The sequence below is a fragment of the Elephas maximus genome, chromosome 6 (assembly GCF_024166365.1).
Source record: "Elephas maximus indicus isolate mEleMax1 chromosome 6, mEleMax1 primary haplotype, whole genome shotgun sequence".
NCBI lineage: Eukaryota > Metazoa > Chordata > Mammalia > Proboscidea > Elephantidae > Elephas > Elephas maximus.
In genome coordinates this window covers 99,966,415-99,982,036 of record NC_064824.1, presented here as the reverse complement: position 1 = coordinate 99,982,036, position 15,622 = coordinate 99,966,415, and the positions used below count along the sequence as shown (strand labels likewise).

The 15,622-nt window shown below is 39.3% G+C and overlaps 1 protein-coding gene across 9 annotated transcripts in view; it reads right to left on the bottom strand.

Annotated features, from left to right (window-relative positions):
• Positions 1-15,622, bottom strand: part of CASP10 (caspase 10) — a 109,694-nt gene that overhangs the window by 36,726 nt on the left and 57,346 nt on the right. The window contains exons 1-2 of one of the 9 annotated variants that reach the window (XR_007517926.1): positions 7,105-7,259; positions 6,030-6,099 (exon numbers count right to left, since the gene is read on the bottom strand). The exons of 5 other annotated variants lie outside the window; for them this stretch is intronic. The gene's annotated coding sequence lies outside the window, so the exon portion shown is untranslated. Of the gene's footprint in view, positions 1-6,024; positions 6,391-7,104; positions 7,260-15,622 lie in introns of those variants that run through there. 3 more of the 9 variants (XR_007517925.1, XR_007517928.1, XR_007517927.1) reach the window with 3 other exon arrangements.

Sequence of the window (15,622 nt, the reverse complement as noted above, 5' to 3'; positions counted from 1 at the left end):
CTGAGAAGGCAATTAATCAGTGCTCTAACAGATACATATGTTGCTACTGATGTTGTTGTTTGCAGTTGAGTTGGCTCCAAATAAAAGTGACTTTATGTATAACAGAATGAAACACTGCCCAGCATACTCGACTATACAATTATTTTCTTTCCAACAACACAAAAAACATTTACAAATTGACCAAGAAAAAACTCAATAGATTTCACTGAAAAAAATCATATAGATCATTACCCCTGACTGAGTGCAATGAAACTAACAGCAAAAGGAGAGCTAGTTTAAACAAACAAATCCCCAAGTACTTTTAGTGGATACATTAGAACAATATTATATTATTAGGGCAGTCTTCTGGAAAAAATCATGTCCACATCTTCCTCCTGTCATCAAAATATCTTGGATATATTCCAAGATATAAACACACACATGCACACACAAAAAATATTCTACAAAACTACCTGGAGAAAACCTATTGGAACTTTTTTCATAATTATAGTACAAGCATATTTTCCTAACCATAAAACAATATCCAAAACTATTTTTTAAATGCTAATTTTACCTTTATCAAAATGTTAAAATTTTTGCCAAAAAACAACCCTAAACCAACTCAAATAAAATTAAGTAGTATTTTAATGAAATTAGTATAAAATTAAAACTAACATGCAAGGGGTAGAGAAGCAGCACATAAACAGTCAAAGGGTTAATTTTCTTAATATAGAGGGCCTACAAATTAATTGGTAAAGTAGAGGGTCAGCAAAAATAGAAACACCCTCAAGACTGATTGACAGAGTGGCTGCAACAATCAACTCAAACATAGCAATGATATTGGGGCTTCCGGCCAACATGGCGCCATAGACAGAAGTACAACCGTGTTCGTCCAGGGCAAAGACCTGAAAAACTAAGTAAAACAGAAACAAATGTCATTCCTGGAACATGAAGTGCCAAATGAAGAGACAGAGAACTCAGCCAAGCACTGAATGGAATAAGAAACTGACAAAGGACAGACAGTGAGGAGAGACGTGTGCAGGGGGCCCCATCAGCTAATCCAGGACAGATCCGCCATCTTGGACTCCAGTCAGGGATTGGCGGACAGGGAGCCTGGAAAAGCAGCTTTCTGGAACTTACAGCAGGAGACAGAGCACCCCATAACCAGTGATACACACTTTCCACCCTCCATTCTCTCCCCGCTGCTCTATCTCCGTGCTTCCTGGCTGGCTGTGGTGGCTCCGCCGGCCGAGAAATGCAGCATCCAAGTGCCGCTGGGAGTCACCTCACCCACTTTGGGTGGAGATTAGTGGACAAGGAGTACTCTTTCCTGCCTACCTGCTCACAAAGCTCACGAAGTTCCCAGCAGGAGACAGAGCACCTGGTAACCAACGATATACCCTTTCCCAACCCCCATCCTTCTTCCCCTCTCCCTTCGGCCTCCTCTGCTTCCTGCGAGCTGCAGTTTCTTGGCCAGGAGGCAACTTCTTTGGCCTCAGGCTGCTTGGATTTGACCTGCCCACACTGGCCAGGCATTTGAGCTGGTGTTGGTTCTTTCCCTCTCTTTTGGTTTCTTCTGTGCCTCCTACCACCTCCCCCTCCTTTCTCTGGGACACCTGGCTCTGTGTGCCATCTTTGCTTCTTCGTCAAAGGCTGTGAAGCCATGCTCCACTGGAGAACCACTCCCCGGCCTGTGACACCATGCTGGTGGGATCCCTGGGGCTTTTTGTTTTTCCTTGTTTTGCTTTGCTTTGCTCTGTTTTGTTTGTTTGTTTTCTTTTTCTTTCCGCAGCTTGGGAGCCCATTCTAGCTGGGCTGCACTGCACAGCTTAGGAGGCGCTCCCCCAGTCTATGCAGCGGCATAGATGGGATCCCTGGAGGCATTTCTTTTTTTCTTCTCTCTCTCTCTTTCCCTTTCTGTCTTCATTTCTCAGTTTTTCCGTCTCTACACTTATCTTCTTTTCTTGTCTCCTGAGTACCTGGTGCTGTGTGACATCTATACCCCCTCTAGCTGGGCTATACTGAGCAGCCTGGGAGCCACTTCCCTGAGCTTAGCAGCCCCACCGGTGGGGCTCTGGGACTCCTGGGGGCTTTTCTTTTCTTTTTTTCTTTTCCAAATTTTTATCTAGTTATTTTTTTCTTTCTTTTTCCCTTCTTTTTTTTACCCCCTCTCTTTTTGCTTTTCTCCATTTCCTGGTTTCTCATCTCTCCACTCCAACAGCAGGCTCCTTTAGCACTGTTTTTTTCTTTTTCTTTTTCTTTGTTTTGTTTGTTTTTGGCTCTTGTTTTCTTCTCCTCTCTCTCCTCTTTCCCACACTCCTATTAGCTCCACACATCACAACCTCCCCCCCCTTTCCTGCCTACCTGCACTGTGCACTGAACATCCACCCCCAAGCAGTACAGGCACAGCCTACTGGAACCTGCCCAACACTGATTTCTGGCCTGCCCTGTTGGCCCTAGTAAGTGCCTCAAACAACCCATCCTAGCCCCTCCTCTTCAGCTGGACCTGCCCTGCTGCACCATAGCTGAATGACTGGCCCTGCCCATTGGACAAGGAGGTGAAAAGTATCACGACTACAGACAAGCAGACAACAAAGAACTCACAGCCCACCTGCTCAGACATAACCAAATACAACAAAAAAGGACAAAACAAACCTACAATCACGAAATGCAGAAAATAACTACTGGATATCCTGAAGACAGCAGAAACTATCAAAATACATTTAAAAAAACAGGACAGGATGGGTACAGTAGGCATCCGAAATAAAACACCAGGTGACTTTCCAGTAGAAGAAAAGGCACTAGAACTACCTGACAGGGAATTCAAATCTCTAATATTCAGAGCAATCCAAGAGTTGAAGCAAAAAAGCAGACAAAAATGAGGAAAAAATAGACAATTTTTTGGAAAAGGAGACAAATTCATGGAAAATACAGACAAAAAATGGAACAATTCAGGAAAGTAATACAGGAACAAAATGCCAAAATAAATTCACAACCAGAAATCATACAAAAAACAATTAGAAATCCAAAAGATAAACAACAAGATTTCAGAAATGGACTGTCATAGAAGGACTGAGGAGCAGGTCTGAAATGATGGAAGACAGAATCAGCGAAATAGAAGACAAACACTTGGCTGCAACTCTGAGGAAAAATCAGAAAAAAGAATGAGGAAAAATGAAGAAACCCTAAAATTATGTGAGATACAATCAAAAGCAAAAATTTGCTAGTGATCAGAATTCCAGAACAGGGAGAGAAAATGGAAAACCCAGAGAGGGTCATTGAAGAATTGCTGACAGAAAACTTCCCTAATATCATGAATGATGAAAAGCTGACCATCCAAGAAGCTCAATGAACCCCATAAAGGATAGACCCCAAAAGAAAACACCAAGGTGTATCATAATCACACTCACTATAACCAAAGACAAAGAAAAAATCCTGTGAGCAGCTTGAGAAAAACAAAAGTCATGTACAGAGGAAAAACAATAAGAGTAAGCTCTCATCATTCAGCAGAAGCAATGCAGGCAAGAAGGCAGTGGGATGACATATATAAAACCTTGAAAGAAAAAAATGGCCAACCAAGAATGATATATCCTGCAAAACTTTCCTTCAAATATGATGGTGAAATTAGGACGTTTCCAGATAAACAGAAATTAAAGGAATATGTAAAAACCAAACCAAACTTACAAGAATTATGAAAGGGAGTACTTTGGCCTGAGAACAAACAACATCAGACCACAGCCTGAATCTAAGATGCAAGATTGTACCAGCCAGATACCAACCTAGGAAATGAACTCTCAAAGACTGTCCAAAACCAAAAGAATTGCAACAGGAAACCAGAGAGGTTAATCTGTAAATGACAACAACATCAGAACAATAAAAGAGGAAATAAATGGTATAGGTATAGAGCTCTCTAATGGAGAGGAAAGTAAGGGGATACCAAGTAGTAATAGACTGGTTCAAACCTAGGAAGATAAGGGTAAAATTCAAGGTAACCACAAAGAAAGTTAACAAACCTACTCATCAAAAGAAAGAAGAAAAACATAGGGTCTCAATAAAAACAGTCTACAAAAATGAAATGAAAAAGAAATCCACTAACAAAAGGAACTCAGCACAGGACATTATGCTGAGTGAAATAAGTCAGTCACAAAAGTACAAATATTGTGTGAGACCAGTACTGTAAAAACTCATGAAAAAGTTTATATACAAAAAGAAACAATATTTGATGGTTACAAGGGAGGGGAGGGTTGGGGATGGAAAACCACTTACTAGACAAATGATAAGTGCTAACTTTGGTGAAAGGTAAGACAGTACACAATACTGGGGAAGCCAGCACAACCTGTACAAGGCAAGGCCATGGTAGCTCCATAGACACATCCAAACTCCCTGAGGGACTGAATTGCTGGGCTGAGGGATGTGGGAACCATGGTCTCAGGGAACATCTAACTCAATTGGCATAACAGAATTTATAAAGAATACATTCTACAATCTACTTTGGTAAGTAGCATTTGGGGTCTTAAAAGCCTGTGAGTGGCCACCCCTTCAGGAGAAGAAAGAATGAAGAAAAGTAAAGACATAAAGGAAAAATAAGTCTAAAGGACTAATGGACCATATCTACCATGGCCTGCACCAAACTGAGTCCAGTACAACGAGATGGTGCCCAGCTACCAGCACTGACTGCTCTGACAGGGATCACAATAGAGGGTCCCAGACAGAGCTGGAGAAAAATGTAGAACAAAATTCTAACTCAAAAAGAAAGACCCGCCTTGCTGGCCTGACAGAGACTGGAGAAACCCTGAGAGTATGGCCCCAGGACATCCTTTTAGCTCAGTAATGAGGCCACTTCTGAGCATGACCCTTCAGCCAATGATTGAACAGTTCCATGGAACAAAACAAGACTAAAGGGGCCCACCAGCCCTGTGGCAGGGACTGGAAGCCAGGAGGGAACAAGAAAGCTGGTAATAGGGAAGCCAGGGTTGAGAAGGCAGAGTGTTAACATGTCGTGTGGTTGTTAACCAATGTCATACAACAATGCGTGTACTAATTGTTTGATGAGAAACTAGTTCTGTAAACCTTCATCTAAAGTTCAATAAAAAAGAAAAAAAAAACATTGCAATGATTTTGAGGATGGCATAGGACCGGACAGTGTTTCATTCTGTTTTACATAGGGTGGCTATGAGTTGGAACTGACTCGATAGCACCTGAAAACAACAAATTAATTGGGGACACTGGTGGCTCAGTGGTAGAATTCTCGCCTTCCATGCAATACCTGGGATCGATTCCCAGCCAATGCACCTCAAGTGCAACCACCCCTTGTCTGTCAGTGAAGGCTTGCTTTTTTCTATAATGTTAAGCAAGTTTCAACTGAATTTCCAGAGTAAGGCCAAGTGGGAAGAAAGGTCTGGCTATCTAGCTATCTACTCCTGACAAGTCAGCCAGTGGTCTGATCCCGTTGTGCATGGGGTCACGTGGGTCAGGGGCCACCTGGACAGCAGCTAACAACAACAAATCAATTAGAAAAATCAGGTAAGCCAATAGAAAAATGGAAAATAGTCAAATAGTGCACCAAAAAAAAAACCAAACCCAGTGCTGTCGAGTTGGCTCCAACTCATGTGACCCTATAGGACAGAGTAGAACTGCGCCATAGAGTTTCCAAGGAGCACCTGACGGATTTAAACTGCTAACCCTTTGGTTAGCAACCGTAGCACTTAACCACTACGCCACCAGGGTTTCCAAATAGTGTACAGACTAGGAAAAACCAAAAGCCCTCACACATATATGAACAAAAAGTACACAAAGAAATAAGTGCAGCACCCTTCATTACAATTTTGGATATAATAGCAGAAGGCTGAAAACGACCTACATGTCTATAAATATTATTAACTAGTATACTACTTAAGTACATTTTAATTTTTATATCACAAATTACAATACAGCCATAAAAAGAACAAGAATGACAGGGCTGTTATGATTTAGAACAATGTCCAAGAGGTACTGATAACTGAAAAAGGGTGTTTCGGAGCAGCATAAATAGAATGATAAACATACAGAACCTCCACTAGAAAGTCCACGGAACAGCTCTCCTCTGCATTCCAGCCTCTTCACTACCATAGAGTGCCACCTCTGAAATGAAAAACCTTTCAGTAAATTGCTGAGGGAAAATCTGCATCTTGTTCCAAGATGGGTGTTGACTGAAAGACTCATGGTGAATACCTAAACTCAGATGTTGCTACATGGTATCATCCATCACGACCCCCTCAGTCAGCCATGTCACCACAGATCTTGGTGGACATGCAGTCTAGCTGGTTACACACCAGAGCTCCCTTCAGCCAGGACACAATACATAACTATGCCTGCCCTTGATCAGCCCATACAGTATGCTTCCCCATGATTTTCTTTTGTTTTTTCTAACCATCATCACTATTTTTTCAAAACTTTTTCATCACCACAAGCAGATGCTCAGCACCCATTAAGCAAATAACCCCATTCTCTCCTCCTCCCTGTCCCTGGTGACCACTAATGTGCTTTCTGTTTCTATGCATTTGCGTATTCATGTAAGTGGAATCATGCAATATTTGGCCTTTTCTGTCTGGCTAATTTCACTTAGCATAATGTTTTTGAGGTTCACCATGTTGTATGTAGCTTGTATCAGAACGTCATTTCTCTATGTGGCCGGATAATATTCCCCCATGATTTTCTAGCCCTAAATCTATTATGTTGTTCTGGATATTTTTCTTTAACTTGTTAATTACTTAAATTGTGTGTGGGGGGGGGGAGAATTGATTACCAGGTCGAAGTGTGTGTGTATGGTGGGAGGAAGTGTTCGAGCTCAGAAATCAAGACTTACTCATTAATAAATTGCAGTAATGAGGATTTTAAGGGAAATCCCACAACCCTAGGGAAGGTACAGCTGAGGATAAAGGCCAAAACCATGAGGAAGGATCCTCCAATCTGAAAGCTGCAGGGAAAGTGGGCTGTCAGCTGATCCCAAGAGAACCTTGTAATTTATGCATATTCAAATAAAAATAACACCTGATGTCCCAGTGATCAACAGACACACATTCTTAGCAGCCCAGGACAACTCTAGAAACAACTTGGTGCCTTCCCAAAATTCCAAATAAATCTTACCAAATGGCAAATACTGCTGCTTCTGTCTGGGGTGTGTTCTTGTCAAGGAACAGCTCCAAAAGAAAATGAAAGTCAAATGAAGAACATTTGCTTAAATACTTAGCGACAAGTTTCTGGAATTTCCGTAGCTGAAAATGATTCTTATCAAGTCATTGTTAGAGGGCTGGGATCTGAGCAGTAAATGCTTCTCATCTCTTCTCAGAGCCGCACAAGCCACTTGGGTCTGGACTGATCAGTTCAGTTTTCTGGGTCGAATTTCTACATTCCAAAATGAGGGAGTGAAACTAGATAATCTCTAAAAACATTGTATGTTGAAACATTTGATGATTGCCTAATAATACATTGTTGTTATTGTTGATCATTTAGGTCCTCAAATTATTTTTCTTTCAAGATTCTAGTTAGGACATTAATTCATTCAAAAAAAAATTTATCGAGGCCTTATTATCAGCCAGGTATTGTTCTAGGATAAAGCAGTAAAGGGAAAATAGAAAAAGTTCTAGCCCTCACGATGTGATTCAGTTGGAAAATATAAAGAACACCAACAGAAAAGGACCAGGAAAAGGACAGTCAAGCAGACACCTAGTATGAAAATCCACTCCTGATTCACACCGGGGACAGCAACAGCTGACCCTCCCACAGTACCAGTGTCAATAAGACCAGCCAGGGACCCACACGTCACTCCAAACCAATAGCTGTGGCAGGCTACTGTGTTGGTCCCTTGGGTCTACAATGAGGGAGTAGGAACTGTAAATGATGGACTTGTTAAGCAGACTCAGATTTCTAAGTTGCTTCACGCTTAAATATGTGCAATTTACTTTGTCTCTATTATACCTCTAAAAATGTAAAGGAAAATAACAAGAAAAACAAAAAAACACTCACAGACATAGTATATATACATATTCCATAAGGACATATATTAAACCTATCAGAGTGGCTGCCTATGGGGTGAAGAGAACAAAATGGTGTCAGGATGAAAAGTTAAAAATAAAATATGAGCAGATTTCACCTACCAAAGATTATGATGGACTATGCACAGAAAAGCACAATTAACTCTTTACATTTGAGGTTCCTTGGAAAAAAATTCAAAATTAATACATATTTTTATGAACACATTAAAATAAGAAAAAACAACTATGCTATTTGTGGTTGGTAAAATAGCTTTCCCAGTGAAAAAAGGCAGTTTCCCTTACGTCTTTGTATAGTCAACACCGTGTTCTTATACCCACAAGCCCAAGCTACACAAACAGTACTTGAAGTTGAAAGTTTTGTATTTTACAATAAAAGGTTGTCTGCTGCCAAGTCACGTGATCTAGAGTCAGGAAAAAGCCTGCAGCTAAGCGTACCCTCAGCCTCTGAGAAGTTCACGTGGAACCAGAGGCCAAGCAAGCACCTGTGATCTCATCTTCAAAGTCAAAATTTATAACAAAGCATGTTAACAAATTACATATTGGAAGAGTCATATTTTCTCATCCTTCCCTCTACCCCCCATTTTTCTATTTCTCTGCTTATGACAGCCCGCCATGTATAGTAACATCAGATGATAGCAATTGGCACAAAATGATTAGCTAATTTACCCTCTGAATTTCAGGAAAGATATACACTGTTTAGAGTACGGTGGTGGTTTTTAATCTCTGTGGAATTTGAAAATGCAAGTGGACATGAATAAGTTTGACTTACAAGATTAGGTTGTCTGGAATATCAGAAAACTATATTTTATTCTGCATCAGCCATAGGGGGATAATGGCTTGAGCAAAGAATTGGAGAATGTTTATTTGAGTGTGTGTGTTGGGAAGAGCAGCAGTGAGGACAGTAAGAATGACGTTTTGGGGGTCACCCCTTATGAAGTGGATTCCAGGAGAACAAGCGTGTTTCTGGCCTGACCCAGAAGCCCAACACTAATGGCAAATATATTTGGCCCTTGTCTCCAGTAAAGGTCCCTTCTCTGGGACGTATTCCACAATCCACCAGAGGAAGAGCCTTGGAAGTCCCCTGTTCCTGCTGTTCTGGAGCTCTATTACACAGGTGTGGATGAGGGTGGCATCCTTTTCAGTCAGGAAAAGAGAAACACTGTAATTGAGTCTCCTTTATATGAAAAACATATGCCATATTCTTCATTTCCCTTTTCCTCTCCATCGGAAAAAGCGGTGTTCCTCACTTAGTCTCTATGACTCATGCTTGTGTTCCTTTGCTGCTCCTTTTTCCATTTTGCTCTTTTCTGGAATATGCAGTGGGAAGAGCAGACCCCCATGAAAGGGAACCTGCTTTTGTTAGTAACCCTGGATTTTCCTTTTGACAAGCTCTGGCTGGATGTTTAGGGAAGAAGCTTCTTGAGTCGCCACTTTTCTAGACACCCGAGGGTGAGCATCTGGTGCCATAGGACCATGGAAGGGATCCTGTTATTTGATTGAGCTAGTGTAAATTGTCAGCTTCTCTGAAGGCCTATATGAAGACTCAGCTTTCAAATTCTGATTCCTCCCCTTGTCTCTAGCCTTCCTTTCCCCATTTTCAGCTGCTCCAACGGATTGCTGGCTTCCTCTAACATCCACATTTGCTCAGAGGCCTCAGCCTGCTCCCAGCACAAATTTGCTATTAACCACCAAAATTTACATTTCCTTCAGCTTTGACACCAAGGTGGTTTTGCTTCTACCCCGTAACCTGGTCATTACTTCAAATTATTTTTCTTTCTTTTTCACAAAGTAAAAGATATATTAGAGAAAACAAACCATCATAACAGGAAGTGTAGAACACACAAACCATGACAAAATACACTTGGTCAGAAGTAACAGTGACCTTGATTAATTTTTCATAGAAATGGAACAATTGCTGGGTTAGCATTATGTTTATTGAGATTTGCAAATTGTGTCGTATTAAGTTAGGCGTCATATTCAGTTAAAAACATCTCCTGGCTTGTATGAAAGTCATGGCTACAGGGAGCTTGGACATGGATAATATTGATGTGCTGAGGGAGCGCCTCCCAGGATTTAGTGGAGAGATAGAAATCTGAGGTGGCTGTCATGGATACAAGTCTGGTTTTGAGCCCAAGTACTGCTACCCACAACAAACAATTAAATCTTAAGGATCTCGTTCAAAATTTGGGCTACTAAATCTTTTTTCTGATTATAAAAGTGTTACACACTTACTGCAGACAATTTTGAAAATGCCAAAACATGTATAAAAAATACAAAATTCAGCAGCTATCCCTTCACCCACAAAGATCATATTTGTTTGTGTGCGTGTATATGAGAGAAAGACAGAGAAAATTACTGGATCATAATACCTATAGAACTTTTGTGTCAATTTTCTCTCTGAATTTTACCTGATTCTCCTTTCCCTTCACCCTCCCTTAAAGATTAAACTTGGTCAAAGTCCACTTGACCAACTCCTTCCTTTTCTCTTCAGTTGCCTTAGGCCTTATCTGTTTGACTAAATTAGAGAGGATTTTTTTTTTTCCAATAAGGAGGCCTGGTGGTGCAATCGTTAAGCACTTGGCTGCTGACTGATAGGTTGTTGATTCAAACTCACCCACCCAGCACCTCTCCATGGTAGAAAGACCTGGTGATCCACTTCCTTAAAGATTACGGCCAAGAAGACCCTATGGAGCAGTTCTACTCAGTCACAGGGTCTCTGTAGGTTGAAATTAACTCAATGGCACCTAGCATTTTTTTCAATAGAATGTTCATGTTGCCTTGCCTCCCTCTGGTGAGTTTATTAAGGCATTTTTCACAAATGCTGTGGAATTACACTCTGCAATGACCTCTAACATAAAATACATGCAGTTCTTAGGTATAATCGTCCATCTGGGGAATAGGTACCTTGACTTCATGTGACCAGGAATTTGCTACTTGCCTGAAAAACAGAAACTGGAAAATCCCCTAAATATTTTGAAAATAAATAACATACCTCTAAACATTCCATGGGTCAAAAAAAGAAATCAAAGAGAAACTAGATAGTATTTTGAATTAAATTAAAATGAAAACAAAACATATTAAAATGTGTGTGTTGCCAATAAAGCAGTACTTAGGGGGAAATTTATAGCACTAAACACCCCTGTTAGAAAAGAAGAAAGGTCTCAAATCAATGGCCTTAGCTTCTATCTCAAGAACTGAGAAAAAGAAGAGCAAATTTAATGCAAATAAGTAAAAAAGGGGAAGTAATTAAGGTTAGAGTAGAAATCGATGAAATGGAAAACTGAAAAACAATAAAGAAAGTCAATGAAACCAAAAGTTGATTCTCTGAGAAAATCAATAAAATTTATAACCAAGCAAATTAGGGACAGAAAAGAGGAGATACGAATGACCAATGTCTGCATTAGAGATGACATCACTATAGATTCTATAAATATTATTAAAAGATAATAATTGAGTATTATGAACAACTTTATGCCGATACATTCAACAACTTAGATGAAATAGACAAATTCTTTGAAGACACAAGCCACCAAACTCACTCGAAAAGAAATAGATAACCTGAATAGCTCTGTATCAATTAAAGACATTGACTTTGTAGTTAGAATGCCTCCAACAAAGAAAACTTCAGGCCCAAATGGCTTCATTGGTGAATTTTATAAAATATTTAAGTTATATAATATCAATTCTAATTAACCCCTTCCAGAAAACTGAAGTGGAGGGAATACTCTCTAACTCACTCAATGATACTAGCATTCCCTTAATACCAAAATCAGACATTACAAGAAAACAATAGACCAATATTCCTCAAGAACATAGATGCAAAAATTCTAAACAAAATTTTAGCAAATTGAACCCAACAATATATTTTAAAAATCATACATTATGACTAAATGGAGTTTATTCCAGAAATGCAAGGTTGCTTTAACATTTGAAAATCAATGTAATTTACTATATTAACAAATTTTAAAAGAGAAACAACATGATCTTCTCAATACATCCAAAAAAAATGTTTGACAAAATCAAACATTTATTCCTGATAAAAACTCTCAGCAAACTCAGATAGAATGGAACTTATTCAACCTGATAAAAATATCTACAAAAGTCCTACAACTAGCATCATATTTAAAGGTGAAAGACTGAACAATTTTTCCCTGTGACTGGGACTAATACAAGAATGTCCCCTTGCATGGCTTGTATTCAGCAATGTACTAGAAGATCTAGCTATTGCAATAAGATAAGAAAAAGAAATAAAGGCATTCAGATCGAAAAGGAAGACATTACACTTTCTATATCAGCAGATGACATAATGGTCAAAGTAGAAACTGTTGAAATATACCAAAAAAAAAAAAAACTATAAAACTAATAAGTGAGTTTAATATGGTACAAGATCAATATACACACATCAATATATTTATATAAATTAATGATGAACATTTAGAAATTAAAAATTAATATTATCTATAATAGTTATCAAAAATATGAAATACTAATAAACATGACAAAAGATGAGCAAGATCTAATAACTGAAAACTACAAAACATTCCAAAGAGAAATTAAAGAAGACCAAAATAAACTGAGAGATATTTTGTGTCAATAGATTGGAAGACTCAATATTGTTAAAGCACAAATTCTTCTCCATTTTATCTATAGATTCAACACAATTCCATTAAAAAATCACAGAGGGCTTGCCTGGCTACCACTACTGAACTTTCTGAACAGGGACACAATAAAAGGGCCCAGATAGAACAGAAAGAAAATGTAAAACAAAATTCAAATTCCTAAAAAAGGCCAGATCTACTGGACCGATAGAGACTAGAGGAACCCCCAAGATTATTGCCTTAACATACCCTTTGAATTTAGAGCTGAAGCTATTTTTGGAGGTTACCTTTCAGTCAATAGAACGGCTTACAAAATAAATATTGTCCCTGAGTAATATGTTTCCTTAAATAATCAGCTATATGAGACCAAATGGTCAACATGTACCCAAAAACAGAGATGAGAAGGCAAAAGATCTCTTTAAAGTGTTAAAAAGCAAAGACGTCACTTTGAGGGCTTAGGTCCCCAAGCCATGATGTTTTCAATCGTCTCATATGAATGTGAAAGCTGGACAATGAATAAGGAAGACTGAATACAAATTGATGCATTTCAAATATAGTATTGGCAAAGAACATTGAATATACCAGGGACTTCCAGAAAAACAAACAAATCCCTCCTGGAAGAAGTATAGGAGCATGCTCTTTAGAAGCCAGAATGGCAAAACTTCATCTCATATACTTTGGACTTGTTACCAGGAGTGACCACTCCCTGGAGAAAGACATCATGGTTGGTAAAGTAGAGGGTCAGGGAAAAAGAGGAAGACCCTCAAGGAGATGGATAGACACAGTGGCTGCAACAATGAGCTCAAGCACAACAATTGTGAGGATGGCCCAGGACCAGGTAGTGCTTCGTTCTGTTGTACACAGGGTCACTATGAGCTGGAACTGACTCCACAGCACCTAACAACAATGTCCTTTTCTAGTGATTGAACTTTCCTGATGACACGTCCAAAGTAAGCTAGCTGAAGTCTCTCCATCCTCGCTCCGAAGGTATATTGTGGTTATATTTCTTCTAAGACTGATTTGTTCGTTCTTCTGGCAGTCCACGATGTATTCAGTTTTCTTTGCCAACATCACAACTCCAACCCAACAAATTTTGTCCTGTTTTCCTGTTTCATTGTCCTGTTTTCACATGCATATGAGGCAATTGAAAAGACCATGTCAGCTTAAGTCCTTTCTCAGCTGGAACAATTTTAGACTTGGTCAGTAGCAGAAGAAGTGGCTTCTCTTCCTGGTTCTATTGCTTTTCTTCTTGCTCCTGTGGTGTGGCTGCCAGCTACTTACAGCAGAACTAGTGGTGCTCACCCTCCAGAGAGATTTGCCCCAAAGCCACTGGGTGGCTTCCTGCTCACCAGCCCACCTTGCCGACCACACTCAAGCTCTGGCCCATGACCTCACAGTGAAGTTCTCCACCAGTGGGCCACAGAACCATCTCCTTCAACAAGTTCTGATTCTCACTCAACCTTAGGTGGTGGGAAGGAGTCTTCCAAATATATCCCTCCCTTGGGTACTCTCCCTCATCCTAGAGGAAGTAGCTCCTCTCTGCTACACTTGCAACTCTTCCATTCCTTAGAGTACTCTTTACCCCTTTAGTCGTTAACCTCTTCTACTAGTTAATAATTCCTCATAATCAGTTTTCCTTTTTAAATTATTCTTATGGTTTCAGTCTTATGACAGGACCCTAATGTATAAAATACGGTTGTACGACTTGCTTTCTTTTTTACTTGTCGAGAAATAAATGGACATCTTTCCAAGTCTATGCATGCAATTCTAATTCATTTTTTTAATTCGCACATAGTGTATCATAGTATAGATAGTAAAGTTCATTTAGCCCTTCTCCTATTTAAGGAAATATGGGTAGTTTCCAATTTTGGGCTATTATATACTGCACAGTTGTGAATATATATTTTTGTGAACATATGTAACTATTTCTGAAGGATAAATTACTAGGTGAGGAATGAATTGCTCTGCCATTGTCTAATGAATATGAGGAAGTAATACCTCATTGTTTTGTGTAATTATAAAGGAGATTGAACCTTTTTTCATAAATATATTGTCTTTTTTTTCCGTTTGTGAAATACTTATTCATATGTGTAACTCATTTTCAGTGGGGCTGTTCATCACTTGCTTTCTGATTTATAGACGTTTTTTGTCAGTTTAGTCCTTTAAAGTATGCTTAGTTTTACAAATCTTAGACATCTTTATCCTTTGTTACTTACGTAGCAAATATTTTCTCCTGCCTCATTGCTTATCTTTGAAGCGTTCTTCGTGTCTTTGATTGTACAAGTTTTGTATTTTTATGTAGTCAACGTTATCAGTCTTTTATGATTTATGGGCTTAACATCTTAGGAAAAGTTTCTCTGTTTCCTATAGTTTCTTTTAATGCCTTTATAGTTTTGTTCTAATGTTCATATCTTTAAACCACTTGGAATTTTTATGTATGCATTCACAGTCTAAGGTAGGGATCTAACTTTATTTTCTTCCAGATGGAGAGCCAGTTTTCCTAACACCATCGTTTTTAAGTTGTTTTAATCCATCCTTTGCTGGTAAGGAGTCTCTGGGTGGTGAAAACATTTAAGTGTTCTGCTAGTAATCAGAGGTTGGCGGTTTGAATTTACCCAGAGGTGCCTTGGACAAAAGGCCTAGTGATCTACTTCCAAAAGATCAGAGCCATCAAAAACCTTACAGAGTGCAGTTCTACTCTGACACTCATGGGCTGCCATGAGTTGGAATTGACTCAATGGCAACTGGTTTCTTGATTATTTTGTTACGTCATCTTTGCCAGAATATACCCATGTTCTCTCCCCAGTCAGATTATAATTTCCTAGAGGACGGGGACAAGTTTGCATCCATATGTTTCCCACCTACCCGGTACATGGCAGAGCTTCGCACATGCTGGTTGGCTGTATGGCTGATGGCAATACTGACTCAGAACTAGCACATTTTTTAAAGCAGTGAAGCAGCAGGTGTCAGAACTCAGAGCTGAGAATAAATAAGAACTATTCCAGATTTTCA